Genomic DNA, 13956 nt, shown 5'->3' with positions numbered 1-13956 from the left:
AAAACATGGCATTAAATAGACCTTGAAAAGGACACTTATTTACATATGAGAGCAGAAACAAGAAGGCAGGGAATCACTTTATTCAATATCAGCTGGGAAGGTGGGCGTCAGGAGACTCAGATTTTTGGCCGCCCTTTGCATGTCCACAAATGACCATGAATGCCCAGCAAGCATTGATTTGGGGGTTCCAAATACATTTTAAGAGTAAGCAAATTTGTAAATATGGAATCTGCAAATAATGACGATCAGCAATATATGTATATGCACACATATACACACCCATATATGAATGTACACAAATGGAAAGTATCTGAAAGAAATTGCATGATGGAAATGATCTTTGGAGAATAGGTCTCTAGGGCAGAAGTGAGACAAGATGCACCTTTTATTGTACCTCTCTTTGTCCTATGTGACTTTTTTTTCTTTTTTTTTTTTTTTTGCTGTGGACATCTACCTTCTCTGTCCTCTCTCCTCGTCCTCTACCACCACTGCCATCTCCATTCTCTCAATAGGTCATGCGCATTTTCTCAGGAGCTCTAGGGATAAGGTTTTATTTATCATTGTGAATTCCCACTGAATCAGCTCTTATAAAGTTGGTCAAAATACTTTTGCAAATGAAGGATGTTTTACAAATGCTAAATATAATGCTCAGAATGTGAGTTTTCTGGGTAATTTGTGTTAAAGAATATTTCCTGTCTCTCGGTACCCTGGGAAGGCCTGGAATTCAGGGCACTTTAAGTCTTGCAAATATTCTTGCTTAAATTCTTACCACAGGTTGTCTAATAAGTAGGAAACAAATAGTATTAATGATATAATGACAACTCTCAAGTCGAAATATGGCATATGTGTAGAAATTCCCTTCAGGTAGAATTTCAGGTTCTGATCTCTTCTCACCTCCCATCTTGGTGGCAGGAGAGGTGGCAGGTCCCCAGGTTTGGTCCCCACTGGCTTCATGCTGAGCTCAGTCAGAATTCTTGAGACCCATCTTACCCGGAACATCTGGAACTCAAGAGCACCCATTTCTGGCTTTTCCTCAGCTCGTAGGCTTGGTTTCTTGGATAATTTTGAAATCTTGCCAATCGTAACTTGTAGCTTTAGAAAAGCGGGAAACGCTTTAATTTTGTCTAATGTTTCATTCTTTGCATATGTCATAGTGATCTTTCCTTTTACCACCCATGAAAAGCCTGAATAGAAAGTAACCTCCCTGTAAAAGCTTTCTTCCTAATTAATCTAGAAATTTCCAGTTTCCCCCCAGTACTTCCTGTGATGTACTGTAACCTTGGTTAAAAGCAAGCTGAAGCTAAGCTGACAATGGGTAAAGAAAAAGATGCCCACATCTAATTATAGCTGGGATTCATTAGTATTAATGATCTCCCATGAATTGTCACTCTATGTCCCTTGTTAGTTTGTTACCTAAAATAGTTCAAATTTCTGTATAATTGGATTTCTACCAGCAGTATTCCATCCATCACTGTATCTCTTCTAAAACATTGAGAATACTGTCTTTTAAATATGTTTATATGCATATACACATATATAATCAAAATGTGTGAAAACACTCCTTCATTTGAAAAAAAAAATGCACAGGCTTGTAAAGAATAATGTTAGCAACAAATGCTGAGTTTATTTTAAGAATAAACTTTGTAAATGTATGGACCTCTAAAAATAAAATTAGTAAGAATTCTCAAACATTTATTTTTCTTACCAAATATGAGAGTTATCCACAAGCAGAACAGATTGTAGTTATTACTGATCCTATATCTGCAAAACCACAAGGATTTTAGGAAGAAGCGTATGGATATCTATTGATCTGCATAGTTCATAGTTGCATTTATACATAGATACCTTCAGTAAAACTAATGGGACCTTTTTGAATCAGAACCTGTGAATAGTGAGTGTGCTCCACTGGTCAAGACTTTCTTGAGTTATCGAGGATGCCTTTTGGCTGGTAACTAGCTGGTCTCAAGTTCATATTCTCTTAGTGTCATTTGTTCCATGAGTATACACTATAGGATATTATTGCTGCCCACAGGCAAGTGTACAGCCTAGATGCATTGTTCCATTTACAAATTACCATCTAGCCATGTCTGTAAGCACTGAGATATGAGTCACCATTATTTTGTAAACTTTAGTCACATTTAAAGGGGTTCTTCTTGTTTACTAGACCTATAAAACTCTAATGGGTTAGAATCCTCATATTTAATTCTCTTCCTGTATGTAAAACCTGCCATGTGCAAAATCAAACCATCATCAGAAGGTACCTTGGTAAATAATAAGCACAGAACAATCAGATTCTGGTCATATCTTATAAATCTGGGTCCATTGCCTACTTCTATTCTGAAAGGGCTGTCAGTTGATGCTTCCCATTTACACTCTCTTCAGAGATCACCACTGCCTAGGCCACAGGCCACATCTAGCCTGTTATCTGTTTTTATAAATAAAGTTTTATTGGAATACTGTCATACATCCATTTATGTATTGTACATGACTGTTTTCACACTGTAACACCAGAGTCGAGTAGCCACAACAGTGACCTTATGGCCCCTAAAACTGAAAATGTTTACTATCTGGCCTAGGCCAGAAAACTGTTTTCTGTCATGTGTTCTTGCCCTGTTGGCAGATGACTTATGGAAACATAGGATGAAAACATAAACATGGTAAATCAGCTATCAAGTAGAATTGAAATTGAAAAGATGCCATCTGTTGGAGTTCAGGTCATGGCCAGTGTGGGAGAGTACAAAGTGGAATTATGAGGGAGCAGAAACAACGAGTGAAACAGAGGAACCTAGTCAGGAGACAGAGGAGAGTAGATCAGAGCCAGAGGAAAGCAGAGATACCATAGATGAGAGAGAGAAAGACCATTTAGCCCTGAGACAAAGATTGGCTTGTTCTCCAAGCTCCACGGGTTTCTGACAGCTGTCGACCCATGTGCATAAACCTTCATCTGCATAAGGCAAGGGGCTCTTCTCTTTGCAATTAAAAGAGAGGGAGTAAAAGACTATTATATATTCTACCATCACAGAGTTCCCTTATTTCTCAATTCCTATGGGAATAACTTCCTTTTTTGGGGTCTTAGTATCAACAATAAGCACTAATAAACCAGCTTTGGCAGAAAGTCTTTTGATGTAAATAGACAAGTGCCATGATAGAAAATTTAAATGTAATGTTGACTGCAGTTAATATATCTCATGCTTAATGAAATTAACATTTCCCCTTTTATTTCATTTGTTCAGTCATTCAGTAAATATTGAAGACCTACTAAGTATAAAGAACTTGTGCATGACAGCTTGATGGATGAGAACATGTACATAACAAGATCCACTCTCGGGGAACATAAGCAATCTTGTAAGAAAGTTGAGACAGGTACACCAACAACTACTATACAGAGAAACCAGTGGCAATTAAATCTAGTAAATATTTATAGTGGACTCATTATGTACTGAAGCATAATGCCGGGCACCATGGATACCGAAATGGATGAGGATGAGACTTTGACCTTGGAAGAACAGCAGCACTGTGCACAACAAGAGAGTATTGCTTCCTGCCACAGAGACCAAGGAAGCTGTCATGGGGCGTCATGCGATGGGTGCATGAGATATAATTAGAATGTCCACTGCAACATCATAGATAATAGAAAAATTATATATCCATGAAGAGAATAATGAGTAAATAACTGGCAATGTCATCATACAATAAAATATCATCCAATAGTTGAAAGGACTGAATCAGAGCTACATGAGTTAATAAATCTCAAACCTAACGTTGAGCCAAAAATGAGATGCAAAAACATTCCTATAGTATGAGAAAAACTATATAATATTTTAAAACATGGAAACCAATACTTATATATTGCTTAGACTGGCATACATATGTGGTATAAATATATGTATTTTTTAATGTTTAGAATTTATAGATATAAGGATAGCTTTTAAATCCAGAGGAAGAAGGAGGGAAATGGGATTGAAGGGACAGGTTTGAATTGTATCTGAATGTTTAATTTTTTTAAAGGCCTAACTCTAAAGAAAATATAGCAAAATAGGTGATGGGTACGTAGACTTTCATCTTATTATTCTCAGACCTTTTCTGTTTGAATATCTCAAAAGCAAAAAAAGAGAAAAATCTAAGTGTGTTTATATAGAGACACATTCCAAAGAAAGAAAATGTGAATGGTTACACTCATTTAATCTCTGAGGCCAGATGACATGGGTTAGAACTCAGTTTTAGCTCTGAGCTCCTCCATTTTATTGTGTGCTTAATCATATTAGTCAGCCAAGGGAAGTTTGCTTTGTGAGAGCATCAAGGTGCCACTTCATGTGGTCAGACTAATAAACAAAGTCTGGACATGGTTGTGTTCGAGCACAGTCTTTGTCCTGCCCTCAGGTGTGCATCTGCGCATGTATGGACAGCAGCAGAGTTCTAAGAACTGAATGGCAGTTCCCTAGTCAATCCTTCTGCTGCAAAAACTAAGGTTCCAAACATTTGAGGGCCACAGCTTCTACGAGAATATGAGAAAACTATGAGCCATCTCTTTAAACAAATATGCGCGCTCGTGTGTACATACACATATGATTGCATACATTTCCTCAAGTTCATAGACCAGAGAATCTGAGAGCCTTGGTTAAGGACCTAACATACAGATGTATTGCCTTAGATAAATTTAGTCAAATCCTCCAATGAAGACAACTCTTGCTATAACTTCTGTGACTATACACAGGATTCTGGAGACAGAGTTGCTGATTCAGTAAAGAGTTTGTGCCACTCAATGAGACTTTATAGATGCATTGATTTAGATACCCTGTTAGTCACTATCAATCTTGGAGCACAAATGTCCAAAATACACAGAATTTTTCTTGCTCTAATTGTTTTCTAATGGTTCTTGAATGATTCTTTAAAGAATGAAGCCACTGGGCATAGAAAATTCTTCAGCTAATTCTGTCACCTCATGTGCTGTCATCTAAAATGGTGTAATCCAGCTGAAGGCTTGCATTGAAAGGAATTCAGATGACAAGCAAACTCTTGGCATCAGACTCTCACCACCAATGTAGAATATGACTGAGGAATGAAATTTTTGTTAAAAGGTCATAGACAATACGAACTTAACACATTTTTATTCACCAGATAGTAAATAGAAATGAAATCACAGAAGCTCGGTTCATTGAATAAATATTGCAGTGACTGACATATCTAAGTATTTAATACTGTTACACATTCTGATTTGTGATTTAAATACTCAATGTTATTTTACAATGTTAAATTTCATTTTCTATTCTTCTGAAATGATATTTATATCATTATTGGTTTGATCAGACAATTAAAATGCAACTTATGTAAGATATAAACTAAGTTTCTTTTTCCTGTCTTCTTTCTTGTAATTTAATCTGTACTAGATCATTCATCTAGTAATTGTTCTTATAATTTACCCTAACCATTTTTTTTCTCTGAACTGGCTTACCAGCTAAAGTATATAAAAGCCGTGTTTCATGGGCATCTATTTTGAAATAACCAATATAAATAGGTGCAGTCTGGTTATACCACATTTTAAACAACTGCCCAGCCAAATAAAATGCAAAAAGAAAAAAAAAAGTACTGCAAATACCTTAAAATGTGTGTTTTAAGCTGACTTTCAGAACAGGTCCACATTTATATAGTTGTGTAAAAAGCACGGAAAAGAAACCAGAAGTTCCAGAATATTTTCAAACTGGCTTAGACATTTTGACACTTTACTATTTTTCTCTGCTAGGAGAGTAAATGAATGATTTGCCCTCTGGGGGAAAAATCCTTTTAAAAAAGAAAGTATTTTAAATTCTTACCTTTACAGAAGAAAAAAAAAAGTGGTTCTTAGTAGTGGGGGTGGGTGGATATATGTGTATGAGAGCGCACAGCAAAATGTATTCGTGTAGGGTTCGGTTTATTTGTAATTATTTTCTTCCTTTTTTCATTCATCACACATTTACTGGTGATATGAAGATGAAAGAAATGGTCCCTGTCTTCAAGTGGTTACAGTTTTAAGGGTGAAACCTAAGGAGAAAACACAGTGTGTGTGCTATGAAAATGAAATAAGCAGTAACTAATCCTGTGAGCCACAGAGGAGAGGGTAGTCAGGGGAGGTGATGCTTAAATTTGGTTGACGAAGGATGTCAAGGGTCAGCGTGTTTAAGGGAAGAGGTGGGAAGGATTAGAAACAGAGATCACATGCTGGAGAGAATATTTCGTGAACTGCTTTTGTGAACTGCAGATTATACCTTATGTGTGGAGGTGAGGTAAGAGGTGAAGTATCTGCCTTCTTAGAGCCTCGTTCACGTGTCTTTTTCCATATATTTATTGTCGCTGCCTCCTCATTGTGCTGTAATTATTGATTACCTTTTAGTCTGCCCCGTAAAGTTCTCAAGAGTAGGAACAGTACTTTATTTGTCTCTGTTCCTTAGTGCCTAGCATAGGGCCAAGCACCTGGTGGGCATGAAATGAATGCTCTTTTGGTTGAATCGAATGGTTGAATAGATGACTGGATTGATGGATAGATAGATGGATAGATGGATAGATGGTTGGATTGATGGATGGATGCTCTGTATTTGGAGAGAAATGTACTTGGGCTAAGATGGCTTTAGTGGAAAAAAAAAGACATAGGGAGAAAAAAATGTGATACATTGGGTGTGGCTAATATATAAAAATATTTTACTAGAAACACTCTTGGACTTTATTACAAATTAGAAATTATTTCCCCCTATGTCTGGCCCTTCCAAAATTTCACACTCATGCATATATTAGTATACTTGTTAAACTGTTGGACTAAGCTTTCTTTTGATTTGGAAGTATATTTTTCATTAATATGACATTTTTTAACTAGTAAGGAAAGTTTTCCAATTCAAACATTCTAATTGTGCAACATGTACCTCAATTTTGTGAAAATAAACTGCTTTGTACACTGGAAAAAAATCTTAATTCTGTTAAACTCTTTAAAATGGTATTATATATCAAAAAGTACACCTTTTAACTACCAATGCAGGAAAAATAAAATAGCTCTGGAGACACAAGGAAAGCAAGCAGACAGCTGGAATTTTTGGGAAATGTCTGTGGTATTTGGGTTTATTTTTAAGGGAAAGAAAAATTTTCCATTAAACTTTATAACACAATAACATTAAAAAACACTTATACTCATAAAGATCTTTATAATGCTGATATAAAATTTATATAATGTTTTATTTACTAATTAAAATTTGTTTGTTTGTTTGTTTGTTTTGATAGGGTTGGATAGGGTAAGAAACATGGTTTTATAAACTTCTTCCATCTCCTTTAATCACCTCTTCCTCCTGTCTCAATGCACACACTCACACCTGGATACTCACATCTTTTTATTTTTATTTTTCATGGGACCTATGTGTAAACAACCCCACACCATACATAAATTTAAAAACGCTCCAAATATTCGCTAAGATATTAAAAGGAAATCAAACATAAAACATTCTGTAATGTGTAGACAACTTTAAAAGTGCTTGAGACAGAAGCAAAAAAAGAAAGAGGCTTTCTAGTCTTATGTCTTTTTTAGTTAGATGTTTCAGAAGATGAAGAAGTTTTAATTATGTGCTTCCTTAGCAGAGTGGGATATTAACTCCTCTGAATCATTCTCTCCAACTTAGAGTCCCACTCTCATTTTTCTCTCCCTCTTCTTTCCCCCAGCTTTCTCTTCTCTTCCTTTTCTCTTCTCTCCTCATCCCCCTTCCACAAAAAGCCCAAGGAGCTTGGAGATGCTCTAGAATGAACAGAATGTAACTGAGAGTAATTCTCACTTCCTTCTATTCCCTGTCTTGCCCCAGGCACGTTTAGGGACGTGATGAGGACCTGTATACACTTGGATCTTTTAGGATTTTTCTTGGATCTTTTAGGATCCACATCACAGCCAATATTTCTCCTCACTCTGGTCATGAAAATTCCTCAGGGGCCTTTGGAAAGATAGAAGGCACACTTACTAATATCAAAATTGCTGTATCTGTTTTGACCTTGAAAAGAGGCTCTATCCTAGCAAAAAAAAAAAAAAAAAAAAAAGACACTCAATCCAAGTCAGAAGTCAGGTTCACATGTTACTCTGAGTATGATCTTAAGTGAGGAAACCTCTTGGTCCCAGTTTCCTCATCTATAAAATGAGGATGGTTACACCTATCTCACAAAGGTGTCATGAGGATTACATGAAGTGATATAAAAAGCAAGGCTCCTAGTACCTCTTTCTTTTCTTCTGTGCTGTTTGTTGTTTACAGCGTTCTGGACATGTTCCCCCTTGTAGTTGGCACCATTTACTCACAATCACAGGTATTCGCAGATTGTAAGAATCATAGTAGCAATTGTTTACTGTAACTCGTTTATTCCCCAAGAGTAGTTTTATTTTAAAAGAGAGGCCATATCCCTTGTGTTTTCACTGCAACATGTTTCAGCTGCCACGTTTTCTGAATTTTCCAGGTCTTGAAGCCTCTGTGTTGGTGTTTAGTAACCACAGGTTGTCTGATTCAGTGGAGCAAGCCATTTACTGTGTGTCTTAGATACGCTGAATGAGTCTCTCTTCCCCCAGTCCTTCAGTTTGCTTTAAGGATTCCCTTTTGGTTTACACATTTTTTTATTAGTCTATTTATGTAATTTTATCTCCATCTTTAATTGTGAAATTTGTTTCATAGATGTTAATTTTCTCTCAGTACAATTCAGAGAGGAGAGATAATGGATGGTACCCAAAAGAGGAAGCTGAGAAAAAATGTCTTTTTGCATTTTTACTGCATTTTGATGATTTTTATCAGCTGCATTATTTTATAGTTGTGGCTATTATACTGTTTATTAAAAATAGTTTTTTATAATAAATGCATTGATGTCAATCTCTGAATAACATGCTTGCAAATGTGACACTTTGTTAGTACAAATATGTACTAAATAACAGCTTCTGTTGCTGTGTGGATACAAAACAGTTAATTCTCTTGCTAAAGATAATTACTTATCAAAGTAAAGTGACATTATCTTAATATTTTTAAGACAACTATTTCCAAATATTTATTAGAGAAAATATTCTAGAAAAAATTAAATTATAGGTATTACATATTTGACTATGTGATGGAAGCTTATACAAACCTCTATATTGATAATTTCATATATAATTACGTATTCTTATACGCAATAAATATTTCAAAGACTGTTTTCTCATCAGTAAAATAGAAATAATAGTAACATCTTTTCATTGAGTTACTTTGAAAATTAATAAAATTAATACATACAAAACTTAACCCAGTACTTGGCATATGGTAAGCACTTATGCTAGCTGCTATGATTGAGTTCATGTCATAAACAGCCCATCATAATGCTTTAGAAATACAATAATAGGAAAATAGGAATTTTAGATAGGAGAAGACAGAAAAGAAATAAATAGAAATGACTTCCATGTGTTGAGATCTTGTGACATAAGAATAAGAAGGAAATTTGTTTCCAAGAGCAGGGAATTGGGAGTGTTTAGGGGGTTTGAGAGAGAAAAGAAAATACTGAGTTGTGTCTGGGATACATTGAATTTAAAGTACTAGAAGGTCATTGTGGCAAAAATGTACTATAGCCACCTCACTGATTTGACTAGAACCATTATGTTGTTAACTTATTTTTTCAAGAGAAATCTATTGTGGGCCAACTGTGTACTAGATACTGTGCTTAGCTGAGAAAACTAAGGTGAAAATATGTAAATTTGTGAGTCAATTTTCTAAGGAAAATTTAGGAGTGATCAACAATGTGCTAGGCATGAAGAGTTATTCAATGATTACAAATAAGAGGAGAGAAGAAGGAAGAAATCTCCAAGAAACCAACACAAGAGGCTGAAGACATGTCAAGAGAGCGCTGTATTAGGGGAGAAGAGAACTTTCAAAAATTATGGATGTCCAGAAGAATCACTTTTATAGACATTGAATATGCTTTTTAGAGTTTAGGATCATTCTTACAAGTTACAGTGATAGAAAATTAAGATAAAAATAGATTTTTTCTTGGCTTATAAATCTACCATATTTACAAATGAAAATAATTACACATATCTACTTATTCCACTGTGAAACCATTGTTTTCATAAAAGTAAAGGTATCGAAGCAGTTGTTCAATGAATAGTAAAGAATGTGCTTTTGCCTAAATCCTGATTTAAGTATGTTCAAATGTTTGAAAATGCTTAGTTATGCAATTTTCTGCATAATTTGTCATAAACCAGACATATTTCTGATAAATAATGCTTACTTTATTTTATTATGTTAAGTAGCAAGGATTTTTTTTTAAGAAAAAAAAATTATAGATGTTTTGTCTTAGTGGCTATGTGCAAACAAAAAGAAAAAAATGGAGAAAGGGCCTTTGTAATCAACTGTAATAGACCTATTAGTGTTTATAACCCAACGCCTGATTACTAAAGGAGACCTCAAATACTGCTGGATTCAATTTAAAACAACAAATACGTATTGGCCACCTATTTTTGAACAATGTTTTAGGTTCTGCAAACCACAAGCTCGCTATCTTCAAGTGTAAGGAGACAAATATAGTATAAATAACCAAGACACAAAGGTCAATCACCGTGAGACATCTCCAAAGGACAGTGAAGATTCGAAGGAGAAAGACACCATCTGGTTGAGAGCCAGAGTGAAAAAAAAAAAAATGTTCATGGAGAAGTAGAATTTGAGAGAAAGGAGAAAAAGGACTGAAGAGTGATGCCACATTCCCAACAGTGGGAACAACATGAACAAAGACGTATAGACAGGCTTGGTGCATGGTGTTTCTGGGGAACGAGTGTCCTGTTGGCTAGAGGAAAAGGGACATAAAAGCCGGGGAGTAGTAGGAAATTAGGATAGAGAAGGAGGTGAGGGGGCATACCGTGAGTGCTAGTGTGAGGAAATTCTGGTGGATTCCATAGACAGTGAAGAGTCATGAATGGATTTCAAGTAGGGGAATGATATCATTGGAGTAGTAATTTAGAAGACTGATATGACAGCAGTACGTAGTATGTTCCATAATGAAGGCAAATGGGAGCTGGGGAAACTGGCTGGGAACCTATTGTTAAAGCCCAGCAGTTATGAAAGTATGAACCAGGATGGAATGAAAGGAAAGAATCTATAGGCAGGTCTTCCAAAATGCAAATATTTGGAAACATTTCATGTGGAATTTCATAGAGCATGTATCTGGATAGTTGTTTTAATTTTCCACTTTGCCCTCAGATATTTGGCACAGATCGAGCTATGTTCTGATTTGGCACAGGTCAGTCTCAGATTAGAGGACTGCTTTTGTTCTGTATTAAAAGGATCTTCTCGCCTTCTCAAGACATGAAAGTGGATACACAGGTAAAGTCAGTTACTGCTTCTAGTCCGCTTATGCTGCACACTCACACATTCAAATCTCACTGGGAATTCAGGACCATATAAAACAGTATGGTGTTATGAACTGGTTGCCCCAGGAGTTTTAGAGATGGCTTCTTAATTACTTTAGAAAGACAGCTAACTGCTCTCCTCACCCACTATAACTTGGACGTTGTATATTTGCCCTCTGGGTTCAGGCCTCAAGTGCATTTCACCTGGTATTCCATCAGGAGTAATTGATATGCTTGAAAATTTATTGTTTTATTTATATTTCAAGAATCTCAGTTTTCCACTCAGTAAAGAGAATAATCTCCCAGCAAAGGGCATTTCAGACAGTTATATTATATTATTTATTCATCTATTATATCTTTGCAATATTAAAATGCATTTAGATATAATAAAACTTATAACACAAAATGACTATAAAACAAGAATCAACAGTCTATCATTCTTGGCCTTGTTTTTTTCATCTCCCTTTCACCTAATGAAACATAAATTTAGTTTTCTTCATTTTAATGAATCAAATAAACATCATAGACTCAGATTCCTGATTTGTATACTCCATGAGGGTTTTGCCACCACACACGTGAGTGTCCACTGTCAGCCCTTTATCTTTGGCTCTGACACTTTGGGTTAGGGCCTAATCACTACCAGTGATGAGTGCATCTGGAATACATTTGGCTCTGTCACTAGGTGCTTTAGGACATTATCGCACAACATCATAAAACAATTACTTTTAACCAAAATCCTATGAATCAAGGTACAATTTAAAGCCTAAAGCCTAATAAAATGATGGGGAGGTGGGGAAGACACTTCATTTAAAAAATTCATTACAGAATTTTTTAATCTTCTCAAATACAGTGATTAATCAAGTCATATTTTTTAATTGAGAGAGTTCTTACAAATGTGAAATGATTTTTAGTACTTAAAAGTATTACTTAAATGTAATAACTATGTGTGGTGTCAGGTGGGTACTAGACTTATTGGTGGGATCGCCTCGTAAGTTATATAAATGTCTAACCACTAAGCTATACACTTGAAACTAATATAATACTGAATGTCAACTGTAATTAAAAAATTAAAAAAATTATAAAAAGTCAAAAAATAAAGTATCACATAATTTTTTCTCATCCTCTTTCAAAATATACTTCTTCATTAAAGATAACTGAGGCCTTTTTCAATGAAACAGATTTAAGTATTATAGCGTACTTTCTCACAGCAAAATAGACTATTTATTTTACTTTTGAAGCTTTTGAGTTTACCTCATGGACTGTTAGAGCCTATAGGAAGAAACAGGGTCTTGTTCACTCACAGTGGATGCTGAGAGGTGCTTAATAAGTTTACTCAGAGATGCAGAACATGCCAAGACTACAAAACTCTTCCCTAAAATAAAGGTCTTTGTAAAGAGAAACTCATAGTTTATTTGCAAGTGATATTATGATATAGTTATTGCCTTTATGTTTGTCAAGGTTGTATAATTACTATGATTTTATAAGAGAATTTAATGCAGCATATAAAACATTAGCTTATCTCTGATATTCCCAAATCTACTCAAATTCTTACCTTGTGGCTGCTACAACTTTACCTTTTTGGGAAGGTCTTCAGAATCTGATTCACTCAAATGAAGTTAAGATGTAAATATCACCAAGCTTCTCACAATGTTTACACTTTAATCCATCAATTAGATTTAGATGAGTCATACCCATTTATTGTATTTGGGGCATCTGCAGGCCAGGAAGTATGATGGGTAGCCCAAGAGACTTTCCTGAAACTTCTGAAATCTTCTCCTTCTGTGCTTGGATCACTGATGAAGATTCAATCTACATTCCAAATGTTGTCTATATTGAATGAATAAATGCCAAGTAGGACCCTTTGAAAATAAAGTAGGTTTGTTCTGTCAATCGGTTACATTTATCTGTGTCAACTTGAAGAGTCAGTTACTTAATTTTTTATGATATGAAGACAGTTCAAAACAAAAATAAAAATAGAACAGTTATAGGAGGCAAGGTAAAGCCCATGGAGAAGCATCCTTGATTGTGCATTCCATCTTCTAGCATGCTTCTTCTATTCCATGTTCTCGATCTTAAAAGTTTCTAGATTCCTTTAGGTCCTTCTGAAAAGTCACCTCCTCCCAGAAGTCTTTCCTGTGACTGCACAGATCCAATGACTGACTCCAACCCTGTGCCTCCTCAGCACCCTGAGATCCTTTAGTAGAACACATAGGAATTTCTCCTGCAGCAATCGTGTCTCCAGTGCTAGGCTCCTCTAGGCTCCAGCTTTGACTCTTCATCTATTCCCAGTGACTGGCTGGCCCCATGAATAAATGCTGTTATTAGAGACTATAACCAACTTCCAATTTGAATTGCAGAGTTATTTTAATGTCTGAATCTTGCAACCAAGCAATGATTAGTGCTTCTTGGATCAACAATTGAGATGTTGACTAAACTTGCTTTCCTGAGTATTGACCACTTCCTGTGTTCTTACTCAAATATGCACATTTCATGATAGATGTTTCTCAGAATTGTGAATTTTTTTTACAGTGGTCTGTGACTTTTGAGAGTGTGAGCTTTCCAGACGTATTCAACAACATCCAGACAATACCAAAGTGTGCCATGCATAC

General features: G+C 35.5%; 1 protein-coding gene and 1 long non-coding RNA gene across 3 annotated transcripts in view; one reads left to right on the top strand and one right to left on the bottom strand.

The window, feature by feature from the left end:
• LOC120594973 (uncharacterized) overlaps positions 1-13749 on the bottom strand; it is a 30453-nt gene extending 16704 nt beyond the window's left edge. The window contains exon 1 of the long non-coding RNA XR_005650750.1: positions 12900-13749. This is a non-coding gene — a long non-coding RNA (uncharacterized LOC120594973). The remainder of the gene's footprint in view (positions 1-12899) is intronic.
• KCNQ5 (potassium voltage-gated channel subfamily Q member 5) overlaps positions 1-13956 on the top strand; it is a 451448-nt gene that overhangs the window by 19922 nt on the left and 417570 nt on the right. The gene's annotated exons all lie outside the window — the stretch shown is intronic.

This window comes from Pteropus medius, unplaced genomic scaffold, assembly GCF_902729225.1.
Source record: "Pteropus medius unplaced genomic scaffold, Ma_sr-lr_union100, whole genome shotgun sequence".
Lineage (NCBI taxonomy): Eukaryota > Metazoa > Chordata > Mammalia > Chiroptera > Pteropodidae > Pteropus > Pteropus medius.
The sequence above is the reverse complement of the archived record's forward strand: the minus strand, read 5'-3'. Positions and strand labels throughout refer to the sequence as shown.